The sequence below is a fragment of the Pseudophryne corroboree genome, chromosome 12 (assembly GCF_028390025.1).
Source record: "Pseudophryne corroboree isolate aPseCor3 chromosome 12, aPseCor3.hap2, whole genome shotgun sequence".
NCBI lineage: Eukaryota > Metazoa > Chordata > Amphibia > Anura > Myobatrachidae > Pseudophryne > Pseudophryne corroboree.
Window position 1 is genome coordinate 39,296,512 of NC_086455.1, and position 14,156 is coordinate 39,310,667.

The following is a 14,156-nucleotide window of genomic DNA, read 5'->3' on the forward strand; positions in this document are numbered from 1 at the left end:
CGGAAGAGGTCATTCCTACCCTGGTCAAAGCCAGGAAGGAGGTGACCGCACAACATTATCACCACATGTGGCGAAAATATGTTGCGTGGTGTGAGGCCAGGAAGGCCCCACGAAGAAATTTCAACTCGGTCGATTCCTGCATTTCCTGCAAACAGGAGTGTCTATGGGCCTCAAATTGGGATCCATTAAGGTTCAAATTTCGGCCCTGTCGATTTTCTTCCAGAAAGAATTGGCTTCAGTTCCTGAAGCCCAGAAGTTTGTCAAGGGAGTACTGCATATACAACCCCCTTTTGTGCCTCCAGTGGCACTGTGGGATCTCAACGTAGTTCTGGGATTCCTCAAATCACATTGGTTTAAACCGCTCAAATCTGTGGATTTGAAATATCTCACATGGAAAGTGACCATGATGTTGGCCCTGGCCTCGGCCAGGCGAGTGTCAGAATTGGCGGCTTTGTCTCACAAAAGCCCATATCTGATTGTCCATTCGGACAGGGCAGAGCTGCGGACTCGTCCCCAGTTTCTCCCTAAGGTGGTGTCAGCGTTTCACCTGAACCAGCTTATTGTGCTACCTGCGGCTACTAGGGACTTGGAGGACTCCAAGTTGCTAGATGTTGTCAGGGCCCTGAAAATATATGTTTCCAGGACGGCTGGAGTCAGGAAAACTGACTTGCTGTTATCCTGTATGCACCCAACAAACTGGGTGCTTTTGCTTCTAAGCAGACGATTGCTAGTTGGATGTGTAGTACAATTCAGCTTGCACATTCTGTGGCAGGCCTGCCACAGCCAAAATATGTAAATGCCCATTCCACAAGGAAGGTGGGCTCATCTTGGGCGGCTGCCCGAGGGGTCTCGGCTTTACAACTTTGCCGAGCTGCTACTTGGTCAGGGGCACACCCTGGCTGAGGAGGACCTGGAGTTCTCTCACTCGGTGCTGCAGAGTCATCCGCACTCTCCCGCCCGTTTGGGAGCTTTGGTATAATCCCCATGGTCCTGACGGAGTCCCCAGCATCCACTTAGGACGTCAGAGAAAATAAGAATTTACTTACCGATAATTCTATTTCTCGTAGTCCGTAGTGGATGCTGGGCGCCCATCCCAAGTGCGGATTGTCTGCAATACTTGTACATAGTTATTGTTACAAAAATCGGGTTATTATTGTTGTGAGCCATCTTTTCAGAGGCTCCGCTGTTATCATGCTGTTAACTGGGTTCAGATCACAGGTTGTACAGTGTGATTGGTGTGGCTGGTATGAGTCTTACCCGGGATTCAAAATCCTTCCTTATTGTGTACGCTCGTCCGGGCACAGTATCCTAACTGAGGCTTGGAGGAGGGTCATAGGGGGAGGAGCCAGTGCACACCACCTGATCCTAAAGCTTTTACTTTTGTGCCCTGTCTCCTGCGGAGCCGCTATTCCCCATGGTCCTGACGGAGTCCCCAGCATCCACTACGGACTACGAGAAATAGAATTATCGGTAAGTAAATTCTTCTTCTTCTTATTATTATTATTATTATTATTATTATTATTATTATTATGATGTTTAGAAAGGTGCAATGGATAGATTTGTTTTATGCAATTTATTTTTAGTAAGTCATACACAAAATGTCCAGTAGATGTCACCCAACCCCAATTCATCCTCCTAATTAAATTGGTGCATAGCTTTCCGTTAAATCAAAATTATTTAACACAACAGTGTTAAAGAGTTTGGCCAAGTACGACCATTGGGGATCATTCCGAGTTGATCGTAGCTGTGCTAAATTTAGCACAGCTACGATCATCTTCCCTGACATGCGGGGGGACGCCCAGCACAGGGCTAGTCCGCCCCGCATGTCAGTCCGGAACCCCGCACAAATACAAAAGTATTGCACAGCGGCAATGCTTTTGTATTTGTGGAATAACTCCCGGTCAGCGCAGCTCCTGCGGCTGGTCGGGAGTTGATCGTCGCTGCCACAGGCCGCAGCGGCTGCGTGAGATGTCACGCTGCCGCCGCGGCCCGCCACCCCATCGGTCCGGCCACGCCTACGTTGGCCGGACCGCGCCCCCTAAACGACGGCTTAACGCCGCCGTCCAGCCCCCTCCCGCCCTGCAACCGCCTCTGCCTGTCAATCAGGCAGAGGCGATCGCTACTGAACGACGGACTTCGGCCGTGCGGCATGCGCCGGCGCACTGCGGCGCCACCGCATGCGCAATTCCGACCCGATCGCTGCGCTGCGATAAACTGCAACGAGCGATCGGGTCGGAATGACCCCCCATTGTCACCAAGCCTTTTCGACCAACTGCACTAAATCTGGCAACTCCTGTAAGTTATTGTAAATCATTTTATAGCTGAACACCAAATAATATAATCAAAGTCTAATGCAATCCAGCCTGACGTGTGTTGTCAAGTACTAGTTATTATTCAAATTAATATAATATTGTGCAAGTTTCTATGCTACCATGCTTTGTAAAATCTTTGAATTCATTCTAGGGTGGTCTATTAAGTAAGGTAACAAGACCTCTCACGTGTGTAATGGTGTCTATTTTACTCTCATTTCCCGCCAGGCCAGAGCAAGTAGACCACTGCTTCCCCTCACCGTCATTACACTGCGCCTCATTTCCGTCATAATGTCTCAACATCAGCTGTAATATGGCGGGGCTGTTTCTAGCCAATTTGGCTCCCAGTGCGAGATTTAAAAATGCGCCCCCCCATGACATAAAAAAAATGTGCCCCCCCACACACCTAGATAAAAAAAAAACTTGCGCGTGCACCCGAAAAGGGGGCGTGGCCTCATCTAAATGGGTGTGGCCTCATTTAAATGGACATGGCCTTGTCTGAAAAGACTACCTCACAATCCAGTTTTTGACCCTGCTCCAACAGATCACGACCACCGCAGAAAAAAAAAATTCTACCATATTAAGCCCCACACAGTAATGCCCCCTGCACCATATTATGCCACACACCGCAATGCCCTTGATACGTTAAATCCCCACACTACGGCAGGCAAGAGTCCCCATTTCACACATTACGGCAGGTGTCCCCATTTTACACAGAGAGAGAGAGAGAATTCTTACAGAGGCGATTACCGCTCTTCGGCCCGCCTCACCAGTCGCTCCTCGCGCCGGCCTTTCCCTCTTCCTGACTTGGATCCCCCTCTGTACTCCGCTCGGGGGGGGGGAAGGAGTTTAGCGGAGTGATGGGGTTACGTCGTGACGGGTTACTCGGGGAGAAATAGGAGGGGGAAGCAGGGAGCCACAGTTAGTGCTGCGGCAGGCGCCCAGTGCGGTTGCACTGCTCGCCTGCCCCAAGAAACGGCCCTGGTAATATGGCGGGGCTGGCAGAAACATGGTCACTCTTGAGGTCCGTAGTGTGGTCAGATTTCTGTGTCTAATGACACTTTATCGCCACCTTGTGGAGCTGTACGGTGGTAACGTCATGTCACGGACCCTGGTTTGGGGTTGGTGCTCTGCCTTTGATTACGGTTGTTTGCTCACCAGGGAAGTGCTTTATTGTTCAGTATAAACACACATGCAGTTAGTTGTGTTTACTATATCAGGTGTGTCGAAGGCTGGACCAAAGAAGGTGACCACTCTGTGATGGAAGAAGTTTCTGCAGACAAGATACATTTGCTGCAAAGTTTTACAAGGGGAGCTAGGTATGGGTATTGAGAACAGTTGTGCTTCATATGGTCACACACCCAAAATAGGTCAACACACGCATTAGGTCGACATGAGCAAGGTCGACATGACAAAAGATCAGCATGGGTTTTTGCTTTTTTTAAATGTGTCATTTTCTTTGTAGAGTGACCGGGAACCCCAATTAGTGCACCGTGTCCCCTCGCATGGCTCGCTTCGCCCGTCATGCTTCGGGCAAGGTGCCTCGCTGCGCTCAGCACAGGTTAACGTTTCCAATTGTAGTCCACGTGGATCGTAAAGTATGAAAAAGTTTAAAAAAAAAATTGTGAAAAACTCATGTCGAATTTTTGTCATGTCGACCTAGAAACCCTGTCGACCTACTGCATGTCGACCAATAGTGGTTGACCTAATGACTGTCGACCTAAGTGTAGTCGACCTAGAGACCGGATACCATTGAGAACGTAGCAGGCACATCTGATAATGAAGTCAGAATCACTGGATACATTACAGTTCTATATAATTTATTGTATAAAGTGATTAGATATTATATTATATTATATAAATAAATACTAATGTTGCAGTACACACAGCCCTGTCATTGGGGCACGGAGAAAATAAATAAATAACAGTTCTATTAAACTTGCTCTCATTAATTCGAAGCACAGTGGTGGTCATTCCGAGTTGATCGCACGTAGCAACTTTTTGCTGCTGCTGCGATCAACAGTCCACGCCTATGGGGGAGTGTATTTTAGCTTAGCAGGGCTGCGATCGCTTGTGCAGCCCTGCTAGGCCAAAAAAAATGTCATGCAGAAGTAGACCAGCCCTGGACATACTTACCCTGTGCGACGATCTCAGCGATGCAGGAGCCGGCTTTGACATCAAACATCTGCCCTCCGTTCTCCTGGACACGCCTGCGTTTTCAAATCCACTCCCCAAAAATGTCTGGAAACGCTGCGGTGACGCCCAGGTCCGCCTTCTTGCTGTCAATCTTCTTTGCGGTTGGCTGTGCGACCGCTTCTTTCGGTAGACACAACGTAACCCGGCAACCCCTGTCGCCGGGCAACGTCACACACGCGCACTGCGGCCGCCACGCATGCGCATTCCGGACCCGTTCGCACCGCAGCGATAAACCGTTGCGTGCGAACAGGTCGGAATGACCCCCATTGTCCACTCTCTTGTATCTACTTTACATGTGATAATAGTGACTTCAGTTGGTCCCTCCAACTCGGGTGGTCTTCAGTATGCCGAATGTCGAGATCCCAGCGCACAGTATACCAGCGCCGGGATCCCAACACCCAGCATACCGACAGCTATTCTCCTTCGTGGGGGTCCATGACCCCCCTGGAGGGAGAATAAATAGCGTGGTGCGCATAGCGCACCACCGTGCCCGCAGCGTGGCGAGCGTATCGAGCCCGCAAGGGGCTCCTTTGCACTCGCCACACTGTCAGTATGCCGGCGGTCGGGCTCCCGGCGCCGGTATGCTGGTCGCCGGGAGCCCGGCCGCCAGCATACCATACTACACCCCTCCAACTCTTATGCTCCTACAGGATGTGCCATTCTGCTATGTCAACAACCATTAAGTTTTGCATCCTACACGTAACGTTTAACAGTGGAAACTTAGCTTAATTAGCTTCAGTCACAGGGGGTAATTCAGACCTGATCGCTGCTTATGTGTTTTCGCACACCGGGGGCGATCCGGTATGAACTGCGCATGCATATGCACCACAATGCGTAGACGCAACGGTCAGCAGCGACGGGGAGTGCCAGTCAGCGACAGGATGGTGCGAGAAATCCGATCGCACCGGCGAACGCAAGAAGATTGACAGGAAGAGGACGTTTGTGGGTGGCAACTGACCATTTCTAGCAGTGTCCGGAAAAACGCAGGAGAGACCCGGCGTTTTGTGGGAGGATTCATGATGTCGGCTCTGGCCACGATCATCGCAGCGGGTGAGTAAGTACTGGTCTGTGCAGAGACTGCACAAGCTGCTGTTTGTGCAGTTCTCCAGCACACGCCATCGCACACCAGCACACACGGAAAACCCTCCCCCTGTAGGCGGCAACTACCTAATCGCAGGACAGCAAAAATCACTGCCCCAGTGATCAGGTCTGAATTAGGTCCACAGATAATATCTGTGGTAGTGTGACAGCCTGGAACACATTGTGTGCACTGAATGCAGCTGCAAGCATAAAGAGAGGGCAAACACTGATTTCCCAGGTGCAGAAAGCTCCCATACAACACTAACATTATTATACACTGAACATCAGTTTGCCAAGTTATCTTGTTGAACAGTACTTTAAATACGTTGCTAAGCAACGGTTAAGGTGCCACCTAACTGGCAGGCTGTGGAAGTAGAAGAAACTTGTGATGTGAAGGGGTGCTTTTTTGGGGGTCAGTGCTGCAGCCTGGACTGACTATGGAACAAACGTGCAGACATTGAGCATTATTCACATCTGATTGCTGGGCTGCGTTTTTTGCTGCCCTGCGATCAGATAGTCGCCGCCCACAGGGGGAGGGGAAACCGCTGTGCAAGAGTTGAACTAGGCCCTAAGGACATGTGTACACAACTCATGTTTTGTGCTACTAAACCTCAGTTACTCATTAAACAATTGTTTCTTAACAGGTTTAAGTACACTAAATGAAGATACTTAGATTAATTCTTGTCGAAGTCAAAAATATTACATACACACTACATGTAAACTCCAAACAGAGTGACCTCTGTGCGTGCGCGTAATCGCTGTGCGTACGCATACATGCAGCGTGCACAGGATATACGTAGCATACGCATTCGCACAGAGAAGCCACAAAGACATATTCAACACATATTCATAGAACACATAGATAACACATAGACAAACATGTTTAGCACTAGACTGGTATCACAATGTATTTATATAATAGAGTGTAACATCAGATATATATGTATTATTGGGATGGAACAAGTTAATTATATCATGCTTAGTGTCAAAATGATCAGGAGAATGTGCGGATTAATTTGATAGCTATGGGTAAATTGTAGCTCATTGCAACAATTAGTTATGATTAAATCTATGAAATCTAAAGTCACTCTTATGGGAACAAAGAACTTCCTGAAGAAAGCATGTGTGCAGAAAACCAGTGGCTAACCCCTATAACTGCATCTTTGAACTGGACATTGCTTGCATATGAGCTGACCAATAACACACAAGGAATGAGAGACCTCACTCTCCTGGGCCAATGGAAAGAGACCGAAACCAACAACCTGTTAACTCCCACTTTTTTATATAGGCAGTTTTGTAAGGCATAGTTAGGTAGTTGCTGTTGCTGAGAAGGGATGGAGGAAAGTTCTATGGGACAGGGTGACGTATGTTGGCTGTAACTGATTCTTATGTAACAGTAACACTGTAACCCTATCTTATATATTTATGTTATACTTAATGATATACTGTACATATGTTATTTTGTATGCATAACTTTTAATATCAAATACATATATATCTCTGAGCGTTGGACCTCAGTAATACCATGAGTGCAACTGCTTGCTTTCTCTTAAGGGACATAGTGCTGCGACGTTCAGCGCACTTTTATCGTTTATGGTAATAAGATGTGCCTTGCGTCCGCAGTATATATTAATGCTGGCCTTGAAATGTTTATTTAAAATAATGGAAATTCACATTCTAAATAAGGTTAATTATGAATTAGAAAATTTTCAAAATATACTCTGATATACACCTGGGAAGAAAGATAAGGTACAGTGACCATCTAAGTGAGAATTGAACGGAAAGAAAAAGTAAAATAACAGTAAAATATTCCCTATTCATAAGTACTGGTTTAATGTAAATGTTCACGGAAGTGTAGCTATAGGAGCTTGTGCACTTAAAACCCTATGGGATAAATGTGATAGGGTCCGAGTTGCCAGAGGTCTGGGATTTCATCCCAGAATGGCCATATCTTTAAAGCAACAATCATTTCCAAGGCAAAACCAGGTTGGTTTTGCCTTGTAAATGATTGCGCTTTAAAAATACGGCCATTCTCAGACAGATTTCCGGACCTCCGGCAACTCAGACCCTATTACATATACCCCTAAGGAGCAGATGTACTAAGCAATGGAGAGAGATAAAGTGTAGAGAAATCCAACAAATCAGCTCCTAATTGTCATTTTTCAAACACAGCCTGTAACATGACAGGAGCTGATTGGCTGATTCTTATTTCTCTCCACTTATACCCCTTTCACACCGCACAAATAACCCGGTATCGACCAGGCATATTGCCAGGTCGACACGGGACGGTGTGCGGTGTGAAAGGGCCATGGTCGAATTCCCGGGTCTCCTGACCTGGTAATTCAACCCGGGAATAAAGCAGTGTTATTCCCGGGATGAATACCGGGTCAGTGAAGCGTGAACGGATTCCCGGATCGATGCAACCCGTGACCCGTTCACTACATAGGGTGAGGCGGCGCGGAGATGCCCCCCACCGCTGTGGGAAGCCAGCGTTTAGGCTCCAATGCCGGATACCACCCGGAAGGTCTAGTTTCCAACTCCCGGGTGGGACCCGGCATTGGCGATGTGAAAGGGGTATCAGTACATCCTCCTCTTTGTACCATACTGCTTGCAACTGTCAGGTAAATGGGGAGATATGCCCTGGCACTGTGTCTGCTCCTAGCACCGGGAGTGCAGCGGGCGTAGGGGAACTGTGTCCCAAGCGAGACCATATGGCATACATTGCTAGGATCAAGTGACTGATCCCAGTGCTGGCTGTGCAGCGGCGCTGGGTGTCCGGTGACGGGACCGTGTATTGGTTCCCTGCACCAGACTTTAAGCGGCGACGGACAGCGCCGCGGCACAGGTGTTTCAAATTTGGTGCCAATTCGGCATCCAATAGGAAGATCCGCCCATGGCCTTTCAATACTGGCGCCCTCTGTAAGCCAATCATGGATCGCGGAGCGGCAGCCAATGTGCCCTGCCCCCGGCGAGTGATGTCAGACGCCGCTGGGGAATGGAAGGAAGAGGCCACGCGGAAGAGCGGGAAGAGTCGGTCAGTGCCGAAAAGAAGAGAACGCCTTGAGAAGAGCTCCGGTGGCCGCTAAAGAGGCCAGAAGACACTGGCCTCCAGAAAGAAGATGTCCAGCGGCGGCTGGACGCAGAGAGGCGATGGTGGCGCCGCTGGCCAGGACGGGCCAGTGGCAGAAGAGTGCGGCTGAGGACCCGGAGAGGCAACCACGGGAGTAATGAAAAAGAGCTAACAAAGCTCCCCCCTGGTGCCTCTCCCACCGGTACAGGTAGGCCCCCGGTGAGGGCACCTATCCCCCTAAGGCCACAGGCCTGTGGCACAGTAGGCGGGCACAAGGCCCATGGGGTTAATTCAGGCATTAGGCCTGTGCCCACATTAGAAGGCATTAGGCCCTAGTTAAAGTGCGGCCCCTTAGGTATATAAAGTGACTCTGGGTATTAAGCTCAGAGTCACCCAACTGGCCCCATGTTAGGCGGGCGCTAGGACATTGGGTAAAGTCAGGCCTCTGGCCTGTGCGCAGTTAGGGAGCGCTAGGCCCAGTTAATAAGTGGTCGCCCCCCAGGTGAATAAGGGTGATCTGGGCACTAGGCCCAGGTCACTCCAAGCTGTCCCTGTTAGGCAGGCAGTGTGCCTGGCTGTGCCTATAATCAATAAGGTGATCTGGGCAATAGGCCCAGATTACCAGTGAGCCCCCTGTCAAATTATTAGGTTGTGTGGAGGAGCAATCCAGCTCGACACATGTAGCCAAAACAGCTCTGAATTGGTATGTAGGGATTGAAGTACAACAGTAAGTGGATAGGAATTTAAAGGGACAGCGCTGTTGTATATTCTTGTACTGTACTGTGTTATTGGATTGTTGTTTCCGTGCAGGGCAAAGGCTGTTTATAGTTTGTGCATAGTTTATGTTGCACCACATACACCTGAGCTAGTTTGAGGGCTCTGTTCATGCAGCTAGTGTAGCGGACGCACACTAGGTTAGCTTTCGGCCCTGCACGGCTGTTGTTTCTTTTTGCCTCCTTCCAGAGACCTGTAAGTGGAGAAGATCCGAGTACAAAATTGGCAATGGTGAGCATCATCTGTGTCTGTCTGTCCCGAGTGCCGTTTCAGTGGACCTTGCTTGGCCGTGCAAGGTCCAGCTACACCTCAGCGCGTAAGTGCTGCATAGGTGAGAGTTGGGTGGCTGAGGCTTTATGCCGATGATGATTTTCACCTAACCGGTGAAGGTCGCCGCCACCCCTGGAGTATCCTCTTTTCTGATGGAAAGAGAGTTGATACTCCTTCATTGATTTTCTTTCCTTCCCAGTTTGGCCGTCGTCTGCTTCTTGAAGGGGATCGCCGTGTCCAGGTCCAGGTGAAAGTTTCCAGGTCCGTTGAAGGATCCGTGACCTGAAGGTGAGAGTGCGAAGCGAGGTAAGCGGTGAGACTACAACTGCACGGCAGCAGGCACTGCCACCCGCTCCCCTCTCACATAAACGTATTCAGTGGCTCAAATAATAAAGTGCTTAAATGTAACTGGGCCAGAGTCTATTAGCTGTGGTTAATTACCATGGACTAATTGATCTGCTGGGGCTATTCAATTATAGCCTGTGGCACCCCATGTTCAGCCAGCGGGCTGCACTTAACGCTAATTTCTGTTCGAGTATGAAGGAGGCTCAAACCGAAAGCCACGTTAAGTGCCCTTAGTGAAGGTACACGTTAACCCATAGCTCCAGATACTTTTCCTGGTCTCTATGGGTTAATGCACATTAGTGGCTAACTTACCGCACAAGGAAAAGGGCTAGAATTGAATAGCCTGAGGCGGTAAATTACCACCCTTTTCCCAGCGTGGTAAAGTACCACGTATAATTGAATCTGGACCAATGACATTAAAAAACCTGATAAATGATAGCAGAAGATATCCAGTATTGAAGTGCATTCTGACATACAGTACTGTAGCAGGGAGTGTTGAGAAGTGTAATTCACTTTAATCTGTCCCATATATTAAAGCGTAGCCTGTCAAGTATTAAAATATTATTATTTGTTACATTAATATATGGGGGGGGCTTATATTATGATTTGTTACATTAATATATGGGGGACTCTTATTATGATTTGTTACATTATTATACGGGGGTTCGTATTCTGATTTGTTACATTAATATTTGGGGGCTCGTATTATGATTTGTTACATTAATATATAGAGGGCTTATATTATGATTTGTTACATTAATATATGGGAGGCTCGTATTATGATTTGTTACATTAATATATGGGGGCTCATATTATGATTTGTTACGTTAAGCAAGCATGTTAAACCATACAAATAGGCATGTTTTCGTCATTTAGGGCTTATGCACACAGGTGTTAATTATATGCATTCAACCAGAGCCGGCCCTAGGCATAGGCAAACTAGGCAAATGCCTAGAGCATTTGGAATGCCCAAGGACTCAAGCAGCTTCTGCTGATTAAAATGATATGTGGCATGCCTATATTCTGTGTGTGACTGCGAGTGTATCTGCATACGAAATGCTATGTTACAGTGTATTCCTGTAAATCAAGTAGCATTTCGTATGCAGATACATCCACAGAATATAGGCATGCCGCATATTATTTTTACCATCAATACATTTGTATTATTTTCAACAACAAAAAAAGGGTAGGGTACAAAAAGAAAGAGGGGGGGGGGGGGGGAGATTGATAAACATTTATAAGGGGGGAAACATCCATAATAACAGATTCACAATGCATCTAAATTGAATATGGTATCTGCATATAAATTCGCGAACATATATGAACACAAAGAGATCAAAGTATTTATGAACTGAGGCCAAGGGAGTCATCCGGTTTGTTCAAAGGGAACAGGCTGGGACTAGAACTAGAAGCGGTCGGCAAGGATTGGGACTGGACTCTACTTGTTTCATATTCCTGCCATAATGACCAATCTGGTAGTTTTGCAGGTGAAGTGACATTGCCACAAACTGCGTTTCTATCTCACAATGGGATTCAATTTTTTAAAAACCTTCGAAATATGAGGCAATGTAGACTGTTTCCAATTTTGCGCCAGAGCTGCTCTTGCCGCTATGAGAATGTGACCTAATACATATTTGTGTCGGGAGAATAGGGTATCCGGCATCAAATGAAGCAACGCCATAGTAGGGGAGGGGCTTAGAGACATATGGAGGACATTATTAATTAAATCAAATACAGCCGTCCAAAAGGGGACCAGTAGGGGACAGGACCAAAAAATTGGAAATATATCACCTACTTCCCCACATTGCCGCCAACAACATTTTGAGCATGAGGGCCAGAACACATGGAGTCTATCCGGGGTGAGATATAGTCTGTTCAGTAACTTTGTGTGCATCTCAGTGTGGTTAAGACACTTAGACATAGTGTGTGAAGACATATAGACGTTACTCCATTGGGAATCGGATAGTCCAAGGCCCAAATCCTCCTCCCACTTAATCTGTGCCTTGACTTTAGGGTTGGGCAATAAAGCTATGAGAGTGTTGTACCAAAAGGATATTTCGCCCTTAGAGTCAGTCACATTCAGCCTAGCGTAAACCCGATGAGTATATGGATGGACATCTCTGGTAACAACAGGAAGCGAGCTCCACCAATTACTAATTTGGTAATAACTCAGTCGTGAGGAGTCAGGCAAGGAAAATTTAGATTGCAGGACAGGGAAAGGTATCATTACTGAACCGTCTAATAGATCACTCAATGTAGAGAGACCATATAAATGCCATCGAGATACATTCAAATTTGGAATTAGTTTCATCAGGGCACGAAGAGAAATGGATGTAAAGGTAGGTGGTGTAGTAGTCAGTTTTGCCGCTAATTTGTCCCATGTTCGCAGTGATGCACGAGTAGAGGGAAGTGTTGGTAAAGAAGATGGTCGGAGACTCTTAGGGGTATGTAGTATGTCCCCCAACGGGTAAGCTGTACAGGCTTCTCTCTCCAGACTAGCCCATCCCAGTTCTGATCCAGCTGCCCCAAACATCCTTACATGTGCTAATGTACACACCTCACGGTAAAGTGTAAGATCTGGCATCGCCAGTCCCCCTAAAGTCTTGGGTAGAACCATCCGTGAGCGAGCTATTTTAGGGGCCCGTGCTGCCCATATATATTTTACCATAATGGCCGAAAATTTATCAAGGTACCGGTTAGGGAAGGAGTAGGGTATTGTACGGAAAAGGTACATCAGTTTGGGAAGGAGGGACATTTTGAACGCAGCTAGGCGTCCAAGCCAAGAGATATCATAGAACGCCCAGGATCTGGTTAGAAGTGTGAGTGAGGCAAGAAGGGGTTTGAGGTTTTCCTGCAATACTGTCTCTATACTAGGGGATATGGAAACACCTAAATAATTGAGGGACGAAGTTTGCCAGTTATAAGGGTATTTTGATTGAAGGGTAGCGAGAGAGTCAGAGATTAATTGACAGGGCATCCGTTTTTGCAGTATTAAGCTTATAGTAAGAGGCTCTACTATAATCATTTAATAAAGAATGTAAGTGGGGAAGGGACTCTATGGGGTCAGTTACAAATAGCAGAACATCATCAGCGAAGAGGCACAATTTATGCGATTGGGACCCAAGGGAAACACCAGGGAACAGGGGACTGAGGCGGATTTTCGCTGCCAGAGGTTCTATAGCAAGCGCAAAGATTAGCGGGGACAGGGGGCAGCCCTGCCTTGTGCCGTTAGTAATGGGAAATACATCTGATAAAAAGCCATTACTAAACACTCGAGCCGAGGGGCAATGGTATAATGCAAGCATAGAGATGAAAATCCGACCGCTAAAACCAAATTTGGATAGGACTGATCTCATATATGGCCAACTCAACCAATCAAATGCCTTCTCCGCATCCAAGGATAGCAGGAGAAGACCCCGATCAGACGGCAAAGAATCGAGGAGATTAAAGACTCTGCAGGTGTTATCCGATGCTTGTCTTCCCGGTACAAACCCCACTTGGTCCTGGCGGATCAAGGTAGGTAAGAAGAGCTTCACTCGTGTGGCAATAATCTTGGCAAATAATTTAATGTCTCCATTTAATAACGCTATGGGGCGGTAATTCTGGCAGGGAGAGAGGTCTTCCCCGGCTTAGGCAACGTCACCACCTGCGCCTCCAGCATCTCCCCGGGGGGGGGGGGGGCACCTGTCTCAGTCATATCATTAAAAAACGTTAGTCAATGCAGGTGTCAATAGTCCTTGGCATACTTTATAAAAATTGTTTATGAAACCGTCCGGTCCCAGAGCTTTACCTGAGGGCAACGACCTGATCGCCTCATCAACTTCCTCCCAGGTCCAGGGAGCATTCAAGAGCTCTACCTGGGTCTCCGACAAAGAATGAAGACGCAGAGAACTTAAAAAGCTATCAATAGACGATGCTGTAGGTTGGTGGGTGGCGGGGTCCGACGAGAGATTATATAGTTGGGCATAGTAATGGGCAAATTGGTTTGAGATATCCAGTGGGTTGGAGATTTTTAAACCGGAGGGGGAAAGTAAGAATCTAATTTTATTCCGAGCCTGTTGGGATCGTAATTTTCGGGCCTGGTCTATTACCTGCTATATAGAATCTCTTGC